Source organism: Acanthopagrus latus, chromosome 14 (assembly GCF_904848185.1).
Source record: "Acanthopagrus latus isolate v.2019 chromosome 14, fAcaLat1.1, whole genome shotgun sequence".
NCBI classification, from domain to species: Eukaryota; Metazoa; Chordata; class Actinopteri; order Spariformes; family Sparidae; genus Acanthopagrus; species Acanthopagrus latus.
Window position 1 is genome coordinate 20219838 of NC_051052.1, and position 18989 is coordinate 20238826.

General features: G+C 42.2%; 1 long non-coding RNA gene across 11 annotated transcripts in view; it reads left to right on the forward strand.

Annotated features, from left to right (window-relative positions):
* LOC119032368 overlaps positions 1-10915 on the forward strand; it is a 12732-nt gene extending 1817 nt beyond the window's left edge. For 3 of the 11 annotated variants that reach the window (XR_005078869.1, XR_005078866.1, XR_005078865.1), the window contains exons 2-5: positions 3350-3438; positions 7084-7177; positions 8324-9120; positions 10315-10915. This is a non-coding gene — a long non-coding RNA (uncharacterized LOC119032368). Of the gene's footprint in view, positions 1-3349; positions 3439-7083; positions 7178-8323; positions 9121-10311 lie in introns of all 11 variants that reach the window. The other 8 variants (XR_005078872.1, XR_005078868.1, XR_005078871.1 and 5 more) reach the window with 5 other exon arrangements.
* Positions 10916-18989: the final 8074 nt, after the last annotated feature.

An 18989-nucleotide genomic window follows, 5' to 3' on the forward strand; every position in this document is an offset into this window, starting at 1 on the left:
TTGATGCTATCGCTAATTTGCCCCTAGCATTCCCATTTAAAATGAGAATATGGTAAATCTTAAAAGTGCCTCTTTCGTGGTAATTACGCTCTTACACGAAGGTTTGACTTTATACATTAACAAAAAAAGCCTAAGTTACATTTTGGCAAGAGTTTCACTTTTAAGAAGTTGTTGGGGACTTTGAAGAGGCTGTAGGAGTCCTTAATGAGGTTATAAGGGGCCTTATGAGTGGGTTCTTGACAAACTGGTATGGGTCCAATAAGTGGTTGTATGAGGCCGTGATGAGGTTTGTAGGAGTCCTGGAGGGAGTTAGTTAAGTCTTGAAGCCTGTTGTAGATGTTCTAGAGGCCCTTGAGGAGGTTTTGGGGACCAAAGCTGTTGGAAGGGGCCTTGAGAAGGTTGTAGGGTCCTTAAAAATAAGATAGAGGTTTAATAAATAAAACTATAGGACTTTTGACAATACTACTTTTGTAATACCACGCCGTAGCAGAATAATTTCAGACATATCTAGAAAGAATTTTCACATTTACCTTGTAATCTCCCATATTTATACTATTGGACTTATGTCTTACATTACATTGATGATACTTATATCATGTTTAAACCTAAGATTGCTGCCTTTACTTCACATTTTTTATTGTATTACAGGGGAGAACTTGTGAATACAATTAAACACCTATACTTGAACATTTTGGACTTAAGTTCTTTAAATTTTCCAGTTGAAATTCCCAGAACTTCTGTGAGGATCCAAATGTTGGAGAAAGACTCTATATTCCTACTTTAGGGTCTCACCGTCATTCATAAAACCCATTCAGTGACACCAGGTTGGTTTTCTGGTTGTTTGGCTCCATCTGCTGGCTGTATTACTTCTGTGCTCCTTCATCTCAACATCTGTGGGAGGTTTCACACAAATGTCTGTCACGACAGGTACTTTATGATTTAAGGTTAAGGGGGTCTTTAATAACATCACAGGGATCATTAAAGAGGTTGTACAGTCCTAGAGGAGGATTTAGGGATCTCTGAAGTGGTTGTAGGGATCCTTAAGGAGATTTTAGGGGTCACAAGAGTCATTACATGGGTTGTGAAAGTCTTTGAAGATTGTAGGACTCATGCACTCATGCATGTATGGGTCCTTGGAGAGGCTGTAGTGATAACTGAAGGGGTTACAGTGGTCTTTAAACAGGTTGTCGATGTCATTAAATACTTTGTAGGGGTCTGCAAGGAGACTGTAAGAGGAGATTGAAAGGGTTTTTGAAGACTATAAGACCTTTGCAAGAAGTTGTAGGTTTTCCTTGAGGAGGTTACTGAAGGGGTTACAGTGTTTTTTTTACTGAGACCAGAGGTTTTAAGGGGCTATAGACTTTTTGATTTTGTATTGAATTGTATGGATCCTTATCATATTGCAGTGTCCTTGATGAGATTGTAGGGTCACTGGAGTCACTCAAGGGGTTGTAAGGGTCTTTGAAGATCGTATGAACTCTGTAGGAGGTTGAAGGGTTCCTTGAGGAGGTCGTAGTGGACTTTGAGGAGGTTATATAGTCATTAAAGATTTTGGGTCCTTGAGGAGATTTTAAGGGTCACTGGAGTCACTGAAGGGGATGTCAAAGTATGCAAAGATTGTAGGACCAATGTAGGTTATAGGGTTCCTTGAGGAGGTTGTACAGGTCCATGAAGAGGTGAAAGGGATCATTTAAAAGGTTGATATCTCCTTGGTCAAATTCGTAGGGTCACTGAGGAGACTGCAAGGTTGCAGTGGTTCTCAAGATCCGGGAGGAAATTGCAAGGTCACGGGGTGCTTTACGCTAGGCCAGGTTTAATTCGTGAGGCTCTAGTTCCAGTTAGGAGTCTTTTCAGAGGTTTTACTGGTCCTTAGGAAGATTGTAGGGGTTTTTGGTCCCTCAGTGGTGAGATGTTCTGTAGAAAGAAACAAACATTTCATCACAAATTCTCAGAAATGTGTTTTTACTGACTATACAAAGTGAAATCCTTTAGTTTGAAGATCATCTGCTGCGAGTCTGAAACTGTACAGCACATTAACGTTGTGTATACTAACTGCCATAACAGTGCCCACTCTGCATTAGTGAAAACATGCTTAGCTGTGAGAAGGATCAGTAAATGTAAGCTGAGCTGTTAAAGTGGGGCATCTTATCCTTCTGTTTCAGATGAATCAAAGTTGTGATTCATATTCTGACAATTCCTCTGCTTGGTGTCAGGTGTAGTTCTCTGCTTTTTCAGCTTATGCTTGCATTAAAGTGAACCGACAGCACAGAAAGTGTTTCTAATCCTCAGTCTTGTACGTTGAGGTAATAATGTCTGAGTAATTGTGGCCAGGGGGGGCTGGCTGGCTGACTGACAGCTCATTTAAACAGACACGGTGAAGGAGATGAGATGCAGGATTCAGAAACAGGAAGTTAATGAAGCTAGGGGGATGAGCGACAGGTACAACGTCAGGGATAAACTCATCTCTCTTTGTGTAATTGAAACCTCATTTAGGAAAAAGCGGTGATGCTGATTCACACATTTTCCCCGTAGAAAAAAAAGATCCAATTTACCTGAAAACAAAGAACGAGAGTCTCATTAAACTTTAAATCAACTCAACAGACGGATACCGACACAAGTGGAATATCAGAGTATCTGTCTCAGTTGGACTTTAAGAGGGTCCAACAGTCTGGTGATAAAGAAGCAAGCAAACGTCGGTATAAAACACATCAAAACTGCATCTAAGTATCAGGATATTCTTAAATCAGGAGATTAACGACCATCCCAACCCAAACAGTGGCTTTACTTGTTGCTAAAAGTACCTGCTTACTGCTGTTACCTGTAATGTTATCAACGTTATTATCTCCTTCCAGCCTTAATCGATGGCTTTACTTGTTAGAAAGGTAAGTTATTGGCTCTAATATCTCTCTCAGTATTATGTTGTGTCATCCTGTCCCAGCCCCAGTAGATATCTTTACTGGAAGGGTGAAAAATGCACCAGGAAACACTTTGCTTCAAGTGTGATACGTGGACTCTTCCAACTGTTTATTTTTCTACACTTTACCAATTAGATTCTCTACAACAGCAGCACAGAGCTATCTGAAAGTTTTCAACAGGCTGGGGGGATTATGGTAATGAGTCAGAGGCCAGGTGCATGATGCGTATGGAGATGAGTGTGTCGGGGCTGGTTGGTTAGGATATGAGGCAGATTATGGAAATATGAGGGTCTGGATTTCAGATTTCCTCCAAAGCTCCCAAGACTTAGAGAGTCTTATCTCAAACAGATTAGCTTTCTGTGGAGGTCTGTCTCTCCGTCAACCCGTCTGTCTGTGATCTGTGTCTGCTCGCTCTTCTTCCTGTCTGTCTCAAGGAGGACGGATGCTGGTCAACCTGTTTGTTATGTCACTCTCTCAGGACTGTGGCCGCAGATGGCAGCAGCAGAGTCTTCAGCTCACACAGGTGAGCACACTGTGGTTTCAGTTGATATGTTTCAAGCGTAAACTCCATCTTAAATGGAGGAAAAACATTTGTTTGGTTGAAATAATCATGTTTTTCAGGACAGAGGGGGACCGTGTTGCACCACAGGTTTGAGAAGTTTACCTGTAGTTTATTACCTACTATTGATCTCATCAGTTCTCTACCAGACTTTGATCTTTAATTTGCAGCTGTGACTTGGGGTAGAGCCAGCGTCTTGTCACTGGTTTGATTCCCCTGGTCTGCGTGTTGAAGTGTCCATGGGCAACATACTGAACCCCAAACTGCTCCTGGTGTGCTGGTCGGCACCTTGCATGGCAGCACCGGCATCAGTGTGTGAATGTATGAATTACTGTAAGTTGCGTTGGACAAATTGTCAGCTAAATGCGCTAAATGTAAATTGTAGAGGTAGTTTTTACCTCGTCTGTTTGAGCTTTATACTTCGATAGAGAAATACCAAAAACAAAAGAAAAGTGGAAATGTGGAGATGCACAGCGGGCAACATCACAAGGAAGTGAGGGAGAGTTTTACGTGAGGTTGTCTTTTAAAACAAACCGGCAGTATGGGTACCATTACAGAGATAGTAATCTGTAATTTCCTGGTAAACTCGCCTGCTTTCTGGCTGCTGCAGCCTCACTCGCCTCAGCTTTCATCTGGCTGCACTGACTGAAAGGTAAAAAGCTAAAAAGCTGCTTCTCTGGTTTACAGGTATTGTCTTTTTACTGGGGGGAACAATTTAGTTAACCAGCTGAAACAAGCTCATCGTTAATGATGCCTGACAGATATAAGTGTAGAATCTGTTTGTGACTTTAACACCTTCACAATGATCCTGTTTTTGTATGACAGGGTTTTGGTTTATAAAATGTATTTACCAATTTTTCCTCAGTTTTTGTTGAACATGTTATGACATGAGTCTCTGCTGCGTAATGACGTGTTTCATGTGCCGAAGATTTTTTGTCTTTTGGTTGCAGAGCGTCAACATGCCGGCTGTGAGCTATTTACTGACTGAAGAGCAGCTTTTGTGCTGCATCTGTCTGGACGTGCTGTGAAACCCTACATGATGTTAGTGTTTAGCCTGGTGTGCACGACCATCTACATCACAGTTCACCTTCATCAGACAGTGTCCGGTCTGATGAAGGCTCAGCTGTTTGATAATACGATGGCAGACGTGTACTAAGCATGGCAAACCTCTGGAGCTCTACTGCAAGAACCAACAAATTCAAGACTCAAGTCACAGATTTCACGATGTTGTTCCTCTGCAGAAGGAATATGATATTAAGAAAAGAGAGCTGTGGAAACAAGAAGCAGATATTCAGCAGCAGATCCTGGAGAGACAACTGAAAAAACAGGAGATCAAACATTCGATAAAGCTCAGCACAGACGCCGCAGACAGAGAGGTGGAAGGCGACTTTCAGGTCTTCACCGCTTTGATACAGTCTTTGGATAGAGCCCAGGCAGAGCTCGTTAGGATGATCAAAGAGAAGCAAGAAATGTCAGAAGAGCATTCAAAAGGTTTCATCCAAGAGCTGGAGCAGGAAACCTCTGGGCTGATGAGGTGACGGGCTGAGCTGGATGCTCAAACGACCACCTCCACTTCCTCCAGAGCTTCCCATCCCTGAATGCTGCTCCAGTCACCAAAGACTGGATGGAGGTCAGCGTCTGTCCAGCGTCATATGAAGTAATAACAAGGACGGTTGTGGTGATGGCTGTGGAACAGCCGACTGACACAGTCAGACAGGAGAAACTGCAAGAAGCTGAGCTGAAAAACATCCAGCAGAACGCCGTGGAGGTGACGCTGGATCCTGATACAGCACATCCTGCCCTCCTCATATCTGATGATGGGACGCAAGTACACAGCGGTGACGAATGGAATAAACTCCCAGACAACCCAAAGCGATTTGAAACTGCAATTTGTGTCTTGGGAAAGCAGGGTTTCTCTTGTGAAAGGTTTTATTATGATGTTCAGGTTAAGGGAAAGACTGGATGGACTTTAGGAGTGGCTAAAGTCTCGTTCAGCAGGAAGGGAGACGTTAAACTAAGTACTGTTTTATTTACAGCTTAAATTCACTGCTGTTAATTTGGTACAACATCTTGTTTATATGTATGTACAGGTCTATTCTGTTTCTTACCCTTTTAATTATATTATATATTTATTTTGTTGCTATTGTTTGATTCTGAACACAGAAACATGGGTTGGTAAGATTGTAGATACCAACAAGATCGAGGTCCAGTTCTAAAGCCTCCGACAGAATAAGGCTGGGAGATGTACCAGCGGCGAGTTCGCTCCTTTCAACAGGGTCTCTTAGCTTTTTAGTCGAATTAAAAACATAAACAACTCTATTAATATCAAACCATGAAAGTACAAGTACGCCAGCTCAAAAAGAAGAAGAACTGGCTCCACATTGATGAACTACAATATTAAAATCTTCTTATATGTAGCAATAAAAAAGAGGACTTTTACATGTAATTGAGTATTTTTAGATGATGTTATTTCAAGTTTTCCTTAAGTAAATTATTCAGGTAGTTTTTTGGGACTGCTGTCATTAGCATTTAGCTCAAAGCACCATTGTGTCTACATAGAGCCTCAGACAGCTGCTAACATGCCTCAGTCTCTTCTTTCAATCTACACAAAGATGTTCCAGTAAATCTGAACCTCAGCCTGTAAACTCTTCTGCCTGTACACGTCATAAAAATGTACATTACTCTGATAAATCCGTAATAATTCTCATTACTATTATATCAGAGTCTTCCTCTGCAGATACTCACCCTGCAGTCTGAACCACATTAGTGATTCCCCCACACATGCAGCTGTCAGTCAGCAGGTCGACAGCTCTGTGTATTGTCAGCAGACTTTCCACCGCAGCTCTTCACATTAATGTTGCATAAAGCCAAAGTCTGTTTTAAGCAGATTTACACAGTCGCTCTCCTCCGACGGTGAGTGGCGTTTTCTGCAGCTGACAGCAGCTTCACTCCTTTTTCTCGGCTGCACACTGTGTGGCGTCTGACCTGAACACGGTCCAAAAGAGCTGCATCATGAATCCACGTTTGTTTCTGGGTGCTGTCAGTAATGATGTGCTTCTCCTCGTACTTTAGTAACTAGTTCATTTACAGATTACATGTTGCTTCAGAGCCAAATTAGCAAGTTTTAGCTTATTTTATCGGCGATCTAATCAAAACACAAATGTAAATTTAAACTTTTACTTGTACTTTTGATACTTAGGTACCTTTTAATATCAGATACTTTAATGCTTTTACTTAAGTAGTATGTGTACAGGTGACATTCACGCTTACCAAACTCAAGTATTACCAGGGCTGAGAAAATTGTGGCCGATACAGTTTCTAATTACCTGTTACAAAATGTAATCAGTAATCCAGGTATCAGTGTAGAATATCATTTTGCATTTCAAATGTGTGCTGTTATATCTCTAATCAGATTACGTTATTTTTTCTGTAACTTTAATGGAACACAGTTTTCCCTCATTATGTAAACACATATTCAGTAATATTACTGACGTGTGTTTCTAACAATGTTAATGTTGGTTCTGATGTTCTGAAGAATCCAGTGAGCCGACCTGGACAGAACCAGGACCCAGAATCATCTGTGTAGTTCATCTATGTTGTCTTTCTCAGCTGTGTGGTTTGCAGGAGCTCCAGCAGAGGGCGCTGACGCTACACACAGAGCAGCTGCTGTAACTGTGAAGAAAGAAGTCTGAGGAGGCTGCAGGTGATAAATGTACTTAAGTATCAAGAGTACAAGTAAAAGTAAAGTACTGTATCGACCTGGATGGTTATTGGATCGATACTCTGCAATTTATTTGTTGTTTTGTCTGATTGCTGATTTAATAAAGCCTGAAGTAAATGATAAATACCTCAAAATTGTACTTAAATACAGTACTTGAGTAATAGTACTTAGTTACTCTTTGAATCAGATGTTCATTAAAACACATTAAATTAAAAAATGCTCTTTTGGCTCTGATGCAGCATGTAATCCACACAGTAACTAGTAACTAAAGTTTTCGAGTACATTTAGTGGAGTGGTGCGTTCAGGAACAGCTGGGACAAATCCTACTGATTCTACCTTTAACTTTAATAGTCTTTGAATTCTGTTAATATGACGTGAGCTTCAGTTAGCTTTGAGCACAAATGTCCTTCAGAGGGAGACTTTTTACTCTGACACTCTGAGTCCATGTCAGAGCCTGAACTCTGTTACTGTACTGGAGGAAACAAGTTGGATCAGAACTTCTACTTCTACCAGAGTCTGTTTTTACACGAGTACCTGAACGTCTCCTGGAGCAGAGAGAGTGTGTGGACGATCAGCTGCAGAGACTTCAATTTAAATGCTCGGAGCAAACGAGTTGTTTTCTAGAAAGCAGCGGAGAAAACACAATGACAGTTATTGTGTGTGTGTGTGTGTGTGTGTGTTGTGTAATAATTATATCAGCTGTCAGAGATGATGGATGATTAAGGTTCCCCTCCGCAGCCTGAGGTGCCCATTAATCTGACATCATGACTGCGAGTGTGTGTCGGTTTGAGTCTGTATGTAGCAATTATTATAGTATCATAACTGTCAGTCGGTGTGTGTTGGTGTGTGTTTGTGTGTGTTTGTGTGTGTGTGTGATAGTAAATTCAGCTGTAGCGAGCAGTATTGGAGTTACAGAGCAGATCCCGTGTGCAGATTACGCCCACGAAACATCTCTGGCACAGTTTAGAAACGATAAATATTTTATAACCGAGAGCTTTCAAAGAATCCTGAGATTTTGAGAGTGAAGGTAAAAATGATTTAAGGAATAATTCTTTGAGAGTGAAGCTGTAATCTTGATGTGATAGCTGAAGAAACTGAGAGCCTTCTGTGATTCAATCTCCTCCACAGTTGACGTTTCTGCAAACCGCAGATAAGTCGGACGTTTGCACCAAAACCAATTCTCCACTGACGGATGATTCAACTAAACATCGAGTCATTTCCCGCCGATCAACAGGAAGCTGGACCGTCTGCTGTCACGATTCTGGCTACAAAACTGGATGTTTTCAACGAGACCTCAGGGCATCTCCAGTCCACTTAGTGGTACAAAAACTGGAGGTCGGACCTCCTCCAGCTGCGTTTGAGGTGTCGGTCGCTGTTTCCAAAACTGTTTGGTTGAGTACAGGAAAGGAAAGTAAACACATTCAGGTGTGTGATGTTAGTTACGTGAAGGCCCGTGTTCTGAGATGAAAGCACCAACTGAGATGAAAACAACGCTGCACGTGTATTATATACAGTGAATATTATCTCCTTAGACCAGGAAAAAGAAAAAAAACACTTGTGACAGTTGGCCACAATCAGGACGAAACACGCTCTGGTCTCTTGAGTGAAACTCCTGTGAACGACCGCCTCATCCGTCCCCCATCTTGGATTTGTCTCGCTCGTCTAGACGGCCATCACAACCTCAAACTCAGAAGAGGCTGCTGGATTCAACAAAGCCCCAAAAACGTGTTAAAAACCTTCTCTTTTATATGTTGCAGTGAACAGAATGTAATTTCATCCAGACAGTTAGAAGAGTCTGTAAGGATTCTGAGAACACCTGGAGAACAGCGGGATGCATTGTTAAACTTCTTCGTCTTCAAGGTTCTTATCTTTCAGACGAGGCGCTGAGACTGGAAATGAATGCTGATACACGAGAGGCGACCTTGGTGAGTTTCCTTTTTTCACTGCTCACGTCTCTTCTCACGCTGGAATCAGACGAACCACGTCTGCTAAAGTTACCGTGCTTCAGTGTATAATGTGGTCCAATAGAAACGGTCCAGAATGAGCTGCGTGGAGACGTCTGATGTTTTGTTTTTACTGGTCAAGTCTCCAGATACTTTGGTTGAAACTCTGTTTTGCTGTAAAATGTTTTGTGGACTGCAACACTTCACCTGACTTTATATCAGCGTGGAGGGAGGAGAGGATGTCTCCATAAATCCTCTGAAAAGACACTTCTTACATGTGCAGAACTTGCCTTAAAAAACATCATGTTTTAAGGTTTCTTCAGTATCACAATGGTCCAGTGATATTTGTGTGGACATACATGAGTGCGCTGAAAACAGGAAGTGCTAACAGCTAATTCGGCAAAAGTTTGAATCGAGTTTTACTGGTTTTATTGATGTTTTTTGGGGTTGTTGTTTCTTTTTTGAATCACGTCTCCAGCTACTGAAGTTGTTTAGCAGAATGCTGCAACTCTGTTTTGTTGTGTAGCTCCAAAAATGTTTTGTGGACTGCAACACTTCACCTGACTCTATATCAGCGTGGAGGGAGGAGAGGATGACTCCATAAATCCTCTAGAAATCCTCTGAAAAGACACTTCTTACATGTGCAGAACTTGCCTTAAAAAACATCACGTTTTAAGTGTTCTTCAGTATCACAACAGTCCAGTGATATTTGTGTGTACATACATGAAAGTGCTGAAAACAGGAAGTGCTAACAGCTAAATCGGCATAAGTCTGAATCGAGTTTTAGAGGTTTTATTTATGTTTTTAGTTGCTTTTCCTTTGTAAATAAAGTCTCCAGCTACTTTAGTTGTTCAGCAGAATGCTCTAATTCTGTCCTGCACATCTTATAGAAGCTGGATCTTAATATTAACACCTCTACCTAACGAATGATCGTATTAAAACCAGAGAAAACACCCTGGTGACTGTGGCTGTGTGTGATTTCGAGCTGTAGTTTGGGCTCACAGCAGCACTGAGGACGCTGTATTGTTGCACTGACGAGGACTTTGACTTGTGATTTACCGTCACAGTTTTATAGACGCACAGTGAAACTCTGCTGACTGCTGCGACTCTCTCTGTGGCTCTTTTCCTTCTTCCTGGTCTAGGAGATAATATTCACTGTATTTTTGTCTCCAGCAGATGATGTCATCACCCACATCCTCCTCGCTCTGATGTCCTGATGCCAGTAAACCACAGAGGATTAGTGTCCATCATATGGAGGTGGCTGTAAAGACGCACCTGCTGTGTTTTCTCTGTCATCTCGGCGCTCAGTGTTGATGTGCTATGAAACATGTTCATCTGAACGTATCGAGTGTTTGCAGACACTTAAGATGCCACATTTTATTTTGGCGACTGTTCTGCTGGATGCTTGTGCAGGACCGAGACGTTCTGCTTGATATTTATCGAAGGTTTTATTTTGCAGAGCTCCATGAAACCACAAACGTCGCTGAGAAACAGAAGCTCAGCAGTTCTGTCATTTTGCTTATTTGGTCAGAAACCAAAGTGCTGGACAAATTTCCTACATTTAATTGATGATTAATTGGATAAAAAGATCTCATGACTCTCCATGAGACAAAAAGTTTGTGTATTCACTCTTTAGTTTTTGAAATGGATAAATATTAATCTAACCTTCTGTTAGAGCTAGGCTAATTGTTCCCCCGTTGTTGCTGACTTTATGCTAAGCTTTATGCTAAGCTAAGCTCATCATCCAATAAACAAACGTCCACAGCTCAGCTCACGACCTTTTTGTGTTGTATCTCTTTGTCCGATACAGATTCACACGCTGAGAGAAACTCTTATTTTGAAACTCATCCCCTCTTTTTCAGAGGGTGAGTTCGGATGCAGGCGGCGTCCTCGGCTCTGGTTCTGGAGACCCGGCTCGTGCAGCTTGATTCAAGCTGGAGAAACGTGATTATTTGGGCGTGTGAACCTTTAACCGGGTTTAAAAAGGCTTTATTAAGTGTGTAAAAGCCTCCTGCACATTTACTTTGCTGCCGAATCCCCAGATTCACACACACACACACACACACACACACACACACACACACACACACACACACACACATTCAGCCTGGTAATCCAAACTACAGCGAGCTGCTGGTGTGTGTTTGCGTTATTATCTGTGTGTGTGTGTGTGTGTATTACGAGTGTGTGTGTGTGTGTGAGCTCCAGGGTAAATAGCGTCTGATTTGTACTGTGACTCTGCAGCCTTCAAATCTATTTTCTCTCAATGTCACAGACTTTGTGCGTGCGTGTGTGTGCATGTGCTTGATTTTGTGTGTGTGTGTGTGTGCGCGTGTGTGTGTGTTCAGGGTTTCATGTCAGGTTATAATCCTGTCAGGCTCAGAAACCTGAACTGACATGAACATGAGAGCGAGCGGGATGAATGACAGACTCACTCTCCCTCTGTGCGGTAACCATAGTAACAAGCCTGCCTCCATCACCACAGCAGCTGGTTGGAAGCCGGCTGCCTCTGTGCCCTTGAGCAAAACAGTCTCAAGGGTCTGAGAAACAGTACAAACAGCATTTATGACCGTACGTGAATAATTAACTGTTGAAGTTGGGTCACAGACGTCTGTGGTGCTGTACAGCAGAGACAGCTACTGAAGTTAGCATGCTAACCAGGTAGCTTAACAGGTTCAATCTGTCTCGTTATGAGAGCTGCAATAATAATCCATTAATCAATTAGTCGATTGAAAGAAAATTAACACATTTTATAAGATTATATAAGATATTATAACAACTAAACAGTGAATTATCTGTGCATTTATATGGAACTCTTACTGTGACAGAAACTACAACTGACAAGAAATAACACAAAAACTGAAAGAAGCATTTAACTTAAACTAAAACAGTCTCACAGATCTCTCTAACCATAGAAATATCACAAATACTGGCAAGAACTGACATAAATATCAAATTAAAGAATCTAAAACCACCAAAAAACAAACACAATACCCTAAAACTGCAATAAATATCAAACTCAGGATCTAAAAATGGACAGTAATATATTTTTTAAGCTAAACTCTCTCTGAGGACCATGAAACCCAGAGAAATATCAAACTCCAATAGTGACAGAAACATCAGACTGAAAACTAAAACTGACAAAAATGTCAAATTAAAGAATCCAAAACCGCCAAGAAATAACAAATGCAAGACGTAACAAACTTGAGATTCTGAAGCTGACATGAAAATCAATCTAAAGCTCACAAAAACCCCCAAAAATATTAATGTGAAGCTGACAGAAAATATCTGATTTCAGACTGAAACAGTCTCAGAAGTCTCTCCAAAGACAACACGACTGAGAGCACAAGCACGTTTAAGATTCTTCAACAGACGGACACGTCAAAATAAAACTGACATGAATGTCAAATTAAATCATCAAAAACAGACAGAATAACTGTTTTAAGACATTAAAACCATCAGATGTCAATCTGAAGACACAAACGTCATCAAACCAGGGACCATGAAACATGACGAGACATCAAACGGAGAACGAACATTAGAAAGAAGGAAAATGTAATCAGAGACGATCAGAACGTCGAGCGCGACCGACAAACAGCAGCGAGAATATTCAGTCTGTAACGAGCAGCTTCACTCTCCTGTTGAAATAAAAGGTTTGTGAGACGGAATATGAAACAACCCATTCTCCTGCTGTCACACTGCAGTGGGCCTCTGTGTGTGTGTGTGTGTGTGTGGGTGTGTGTGTGTGTGTGTGTGTGTGACAGATATTACCATATCAATGGTTTCCCTCTGATAGCTTCCTCCCACTTCTTCTCTTCCTTTCTGTTGGGACGTAATTGTGGCTGATTATCAGAGGAGCACTGCTATCAACACACACACACACACACACACACACACACACACACACACACACACACACACACACACACACACACACACAGGTGATGTGAATCAGAGCAGGTGAATGTTGAAGCATCAGAGGAGATCGTCCGTCGAGGAGAGAAAATAAATCGGTTCGCTGAGCGGAGAAATGTGAAAAAGAAGCAGGAGAGAGCAGACGGAGCGGTGAGACGGTCAGACAGACGGTTCAAACCTGCAGTGACTGATCTCTCTTTAGAAACAAGCCGAGAACATCGACGTATCATCACCGACCTCTAGTGTTTGTTTGTTTGTTCTTAAATTAACGTAGAATAGAGCAAAGCCTCCTGGGAATGGGAAATGCGTTTATCCAATGAACCAATAGCAGGTCGGGTGAATTTACAGAATTTTCCGGCTGGATTTTGGTGCCAGTCAGAGGTGAGTCTGTAACTTAAAGTTCCCATGATGCAGTTTGTGGAGCCTCTGAGAAGATGGAGGTGAAATTGAGGAAAGGAAACAGTACTGAGGTGGATTTCTTGGTGGGTTTGACTCACGAAAACCAAAGAACCAAGTCAGCAAATAGGGCTGCTAACTAGCTAACAGCAGCATTTTCTTCAGCCTGGTTGTTACGAAGACGGTTACAGATATTTATCTGCTTTGTATCCAGAGACAGAAGGTGTACAGGTGAGATGCAGCTCGTTCTGATGTGAGTGATTAAAACACTTCCTGGGAACTTCTGAAGTTTCATGTTGAATTATTTCAAACCAAACCACGACCTTTTCCTAAAAAACGAACAAAGTCGTTTTCTCGCCTCGGTCAAAGCGCGCTGTGACTGTGTGATGAAGGTGAGGAACATTCCCCTTATTTGAGAAATATAACCTAAAAAACCCCCTCAGTTTTCTTGAAACGCCGTGTGGTTCCTTCATGTTCTGTATAATGTCTGAGGAGAGGAGCGCCGGCTTTGATCTGAGAGAAGCTCTGACGGAAACGCAGACAGCCTCCCTCCATCTCCAGCGTCGCCGAGCACACAGGTGTTATTTTCGGCTGACAGCTGCTCTTTAGGGACGGAGCTGACCTGCCAAATGTTGAGGAAAGAGTCGCTAAAAGGATGAGAAACAAACAGATCCTCCGCTGCTTTCAGACAAATCATCAATTTCCTTCCTCTCTCTCGCTTGTTGCTGGTGGTTCTGACTCCACCAGCGCAGAAAGAAAAGACTGAAACGCAGCTAATCGGTCCGTTAAACGTCTTTGTCGCCTCGCATGTTCACTAAGTGTCATGTCACACGGAGTTAAACACTCTGCCAGCCTCCCTCATTTATTTATGTATTTATGTGGGAATGTGTGTAAACAATATGGCAGAGAATAATTATGTATATTAGTGACGGGAACTCCTTAAGGCTGCTAATTAATATTCAGCTGATTATGTAGAGGAAGAAAACATTAGGTGGGAGTCATTAGGGTCGGGAATTACCGCATAAATTATTCAAAGACAGAGGTAATCATAACTGTGTTCAAAAAACAAAACCTCCAAAACCAACACGAGCAACAACAAAAAAAACGCTAAATGAGAATAAAATCCAACAAAACAGAATCAGTCGTCACTTAAAAGTGTAAAACAAAGTTTGAGTTTTGAATTCAGGCTGTTAGAGACGATCAGAGGAAGAGACGAACTCTGTTTTTCATACCGGCTGCAGAAAACTGACGGAAAAGAAAAGAAACCTGGACACGCTGAGATCCAGACTGAGCTGTGTGTCTCTTTGTGTCTTCTTGTGGTCGTTTTGTTCCTCAGAATACTTGTTTTGTGTGTCTCTGTGGTGGTTTAACATCTTTCTGTAGCTGTTTTGTTTCTAATAATGATTCTGTGTGTCTTTGTAGTCGTTTTGCATCTTTGCACTTGTTTTGCGTCTTTTCGTATTCGTGAAAACTTTCAGTGTCATTTTGTCTCTTTGTAGTCGTTTCTCTGTAATTGCTTCACGTCATTTGTTGTGTCTTTGTTGTGGTCGGGGCTTCTTTGTGATTTTTTTGTGAGTCTATGTGTAAGTTGTGTAGTCATTTTGTATTTGTTGTGGGTCTCCGCAGTCTTTTTTAGTCTTCCTAATCTTTCTGCTTCTCTTAATAGTCGTGTGTCTTCAGTTTAGCATCTGTTTTTAGATGTTTTGTGTCTCTGTAGTTGTTTTGCATCTCTATAATTGTTCTTTGTCTCTCTGTATTTGATTTGGTGCAGTTAAACGTCACTTTCTAGATGATTTCTAGTGCTTTTGTGTCTCCTTGCAGTTGTTTAGCGTATATTTGCAGAACAAAGCTTGGAAGAAGTTGAAAACTTCAACACCATCCAGCACTTTAGGACTGAGACTATGATCATGATCATCTAACTGCCACCTAACTAGCGTCCTCGTGTCGGGGGTGGTGAGAAAATCTCTGCAGCGAGTCTCCAAAATCAGTTTGAAAGCCTGAAAGTAGGTTATCGAGGTTGTTATAGCAGCAGATTATTGCCTATGGTGTTGGAATGACATGGTCAGCAATTATACATGGACGTAACGCTCACAGCCTGTTCTTTGTGGTTGTTCTCTCCGGTGCGTGGGCAAGAAAAGGCCTTCAGAGCCGGATGGAAACTGGGCTGTTGTCATGGAGGAAGACTTCCTCTCTTCACTCTCACCTCCAGTTTCTGAATTTTAGATTAAATCACAAGCGTGATATTTAAAAGATTCTCTCTCACATGGCAGAATCTACTCTCTAAATTTAGTAACATGCGAAAGAAGTCAATCTCATCTCGTCTCCCCTGTAAATATATGTAGTGTTGATGTGTGTGTGTGTGTAGCTGCAGTGTGTGTGTGTGTGTGTGTGTGTGTGTAGCTGCAGTGTGTGTGTGTGTGTGTGTGTGTGTGATTGAATATAATTGGCTCCTGCAGGAATTCACCGTTTTCCTCCTGCAAAATTCACAACTTCTGCAGAAATCGTTGAGCAGCAGCAGACAGGACCAATCACACGGCCAGCTGCCGACGGAGGTTTCCACCTTTTATTTTCCACTAACGAGGCTCGTTACGGAGACAGACAGATGTCAAACAGACAAACTCTCCTGAGCAGGAAGACGAAGTTTTCCTCCTCGTTAGCTGCTCGTTTTGTTCGTCCAGAAATTAAATATCCAGTAGCCCCGCCTCCCTTGTTATGTGGGTCATGTGATTGGTCCAGCAAGAAGCCGTTAACGATGTTAACGTCACTCTGCTGATGGAGGTCAGACTGAGACAAAGAGCTGCGAGCGACATCAGAGAGAAAACAGATTCCTCTTCTTATCCATCCATCCATCAAGTTTTCTAATTTCTTTTTCTCTCAGCCAATCAGAGCGTCCGGTTTGACTCTCCTCGCATTAGAATGTCGCCACCAATCACAGCGCAGATCTATCAACGTAATGAACACCGCTGTGTGTGTGTGTGTGTGTGTGTGAGTGTGTGTGTGTGAGACAGTTCCTGGGTTTGATTGGTCGCTTTTCTCTCATATTTCCACAGCAGCGTCAGTTCATATGTCACAGTTAGAGACCAGCAGGACGACACACACACACACACACACACACACACACACACACACACACACACACAGAGTTCAGCTGGTGTGCGATTTACTAGCTGTATGTTCAGTGGTTGTCTGGTTTTAAAGGGTTGAATCGTCTTTTTTTCAATATGTTGTAAAACAATAAATGTCCTGTTCGGCGGCTGCAGTGTTGTTGAATTACTTGTTGTTGTCGTACAGAGTTCTTCAGTAAAAGTCTTCGAGCGTCTGATATCAAATGTACTTAAGCATCAAAAGAAGATTTAGTCGAGTATCCAAAAGTAATATACTTAAAACAAAACACTCGCCGAAATGTGGAACAAGCTGCTGCTAACATGAGCTGTTCAAAAACTTTCTTTTCAGTAACTCTGTGAACACAAACAATGTTGTCAGTGCTGGTGTTCATGTGTGAGACCCTGGTGATGCTACCAGCAGAGTTTCATGTTGTGTCCAGACTTCTTACTGTTTTAATAATACAGATTATGATGCTATCGTAAAAGTGCCCGTAGCACTCCCACTGAAAATGAGTTTGACACGAAAGAGAAAATCCGTTCAATCTTAAAAGTGCCTCTTTAGCCGTTTTTATGATTTTACACGTGATTTTGCCTTTTCGTGTTTCCTGTTAACACGCTAACACGTCAGTCCACGACTCAACAAACACAGAGAATAGACAATAGAAAATAAACCGAAAGAGCAGAGGAATCCTTTAAACACACGCACACACACACACACACACACACACACACACACACACACACACACACACACACACACACACACACGTTAGAGGCCGTGGCTGTGGAGAGGAAACATCATTTATTCAATATTCCATTACCTTCTCATCTGAGGCGAGGGACTCATTTATTCTCATCAGGACGGCGAGAGAGAAGCAGGATATTGTGTATTAACTCCATCAGTGTAATGATGTGGAGATTTTATATGAAGTGTGTGTCCACTGCGAGGACGGCGAGGGCGGAGTTTGTCTCCAGAGCGTGTCGAGCGCGGAGCTTTCCCAGCAGCCACTGGGGGGCGCTGTACGTCTGTCCATCAGTCCGAACGGCGTCCTGTCCAGATCTTTTTCAATTTCATTTCAGCTCAGAGAGAAGTGTTTCCTCTCTCCTGGCCTTCTTCCTTTCCTCCTGATAATCTATCACACTTCACCTTCTTTCTTTCCTTCCTTCCTTCTTTTGTGACCTACTTCCTCGTTACTTCTTTCATTCCCATCTTCCCCTCGTCCTTTTCTGATTCCCTACCATCTTTCCTTCCCTGCCTCCTTCTCCTCTTCGTCATGACCCAGAACACATTTTTTTCCCACTCCGTCTTCTCTCCTCCTCCTCCTCCTCCTCCTCCTCCTCCTCCTCCTCTCTCTCTTCTTTCTGTCCAGATTAAAAATCAGACTTCCAGCAGATGAATGGATGCTCTGAACATATGGGTGGCCTAGTTTCAGCCTCTCTCCTCCTCCTATCGATTCCCTCCGTCCCTCCTATCAATAACCCATCATCCCTTCGTCAGTCTCCATGAAACAGAATGAGCCGGAGGAGAAGAAAGAAAAGTAAAAAAAAAAAAAAACTCCTCAAACTCTGCGGCAGGTTTTTCTTTAAAGATGGAATATTACAGAAAACGTGGAATGTTTCCGGACCTGGGGTTGAATTTGCGGGCGCAGATGTGACTGAGATGCCGTTGAAGCAGGAAGCTCCTCGCTGCTCCGACCGTTTTTCAACATGATGAAATTGCATTATTCAAGACGTTCCTCAGTGTGATGTCACAGCTGGAGAAACTGAAGATGTTTCCCAGTGTGACTGTCACAGGTCTGAACACTGCCGTCCTCAAACCTCAGCCGAGTCGACGTAAAGGGTAGAAACTGTCATCGTGGGTTGATTTTGGAACATAAGAATTTAATTAAACGCTGACTTTTGAAATGACGGTTAAACTCGAGAGCAGTAATTACAGACTTATGAATCCAATATTTTAGTTTTCTTCTGTTTATGAATTATTTCAAGGTGGTTGCACTTTATTTTAGAGCTCACTGAAAAGACCTCTTAACACGCAGTTTGTAACAAGTTAGACAAAAATGATTATCGTTGTGTAAGACTAGAGAGTTACCTCCAAACACACCAGACTCCTTTGACAAAAACATTAATTTAATCTTGCAGAGGGCTCGACTGCTGCCTCACACGGTAACACACAAACTGACCGACTGAAGCAGCGACGGACCAACAACTCTGGACTTCTGCAAGGTAAAACTATATTTTTCCCAAAGGAGTCCGGTTTGTTTGGAGAAAGCTGGATTTGGGTTTTACGACAGTGTTTTCTGCTTGGAAAAGTGGATTTCTCGTCTGTAATGTTGAATACTGACAGGAGCTGAGAACCAGAGTCTCTGCTGAGTGCTGAGTCCAGTCAGAGGTTCACCTGAGTTCTGGAGAATAAACCCAGATGACCCGACAGTCAGA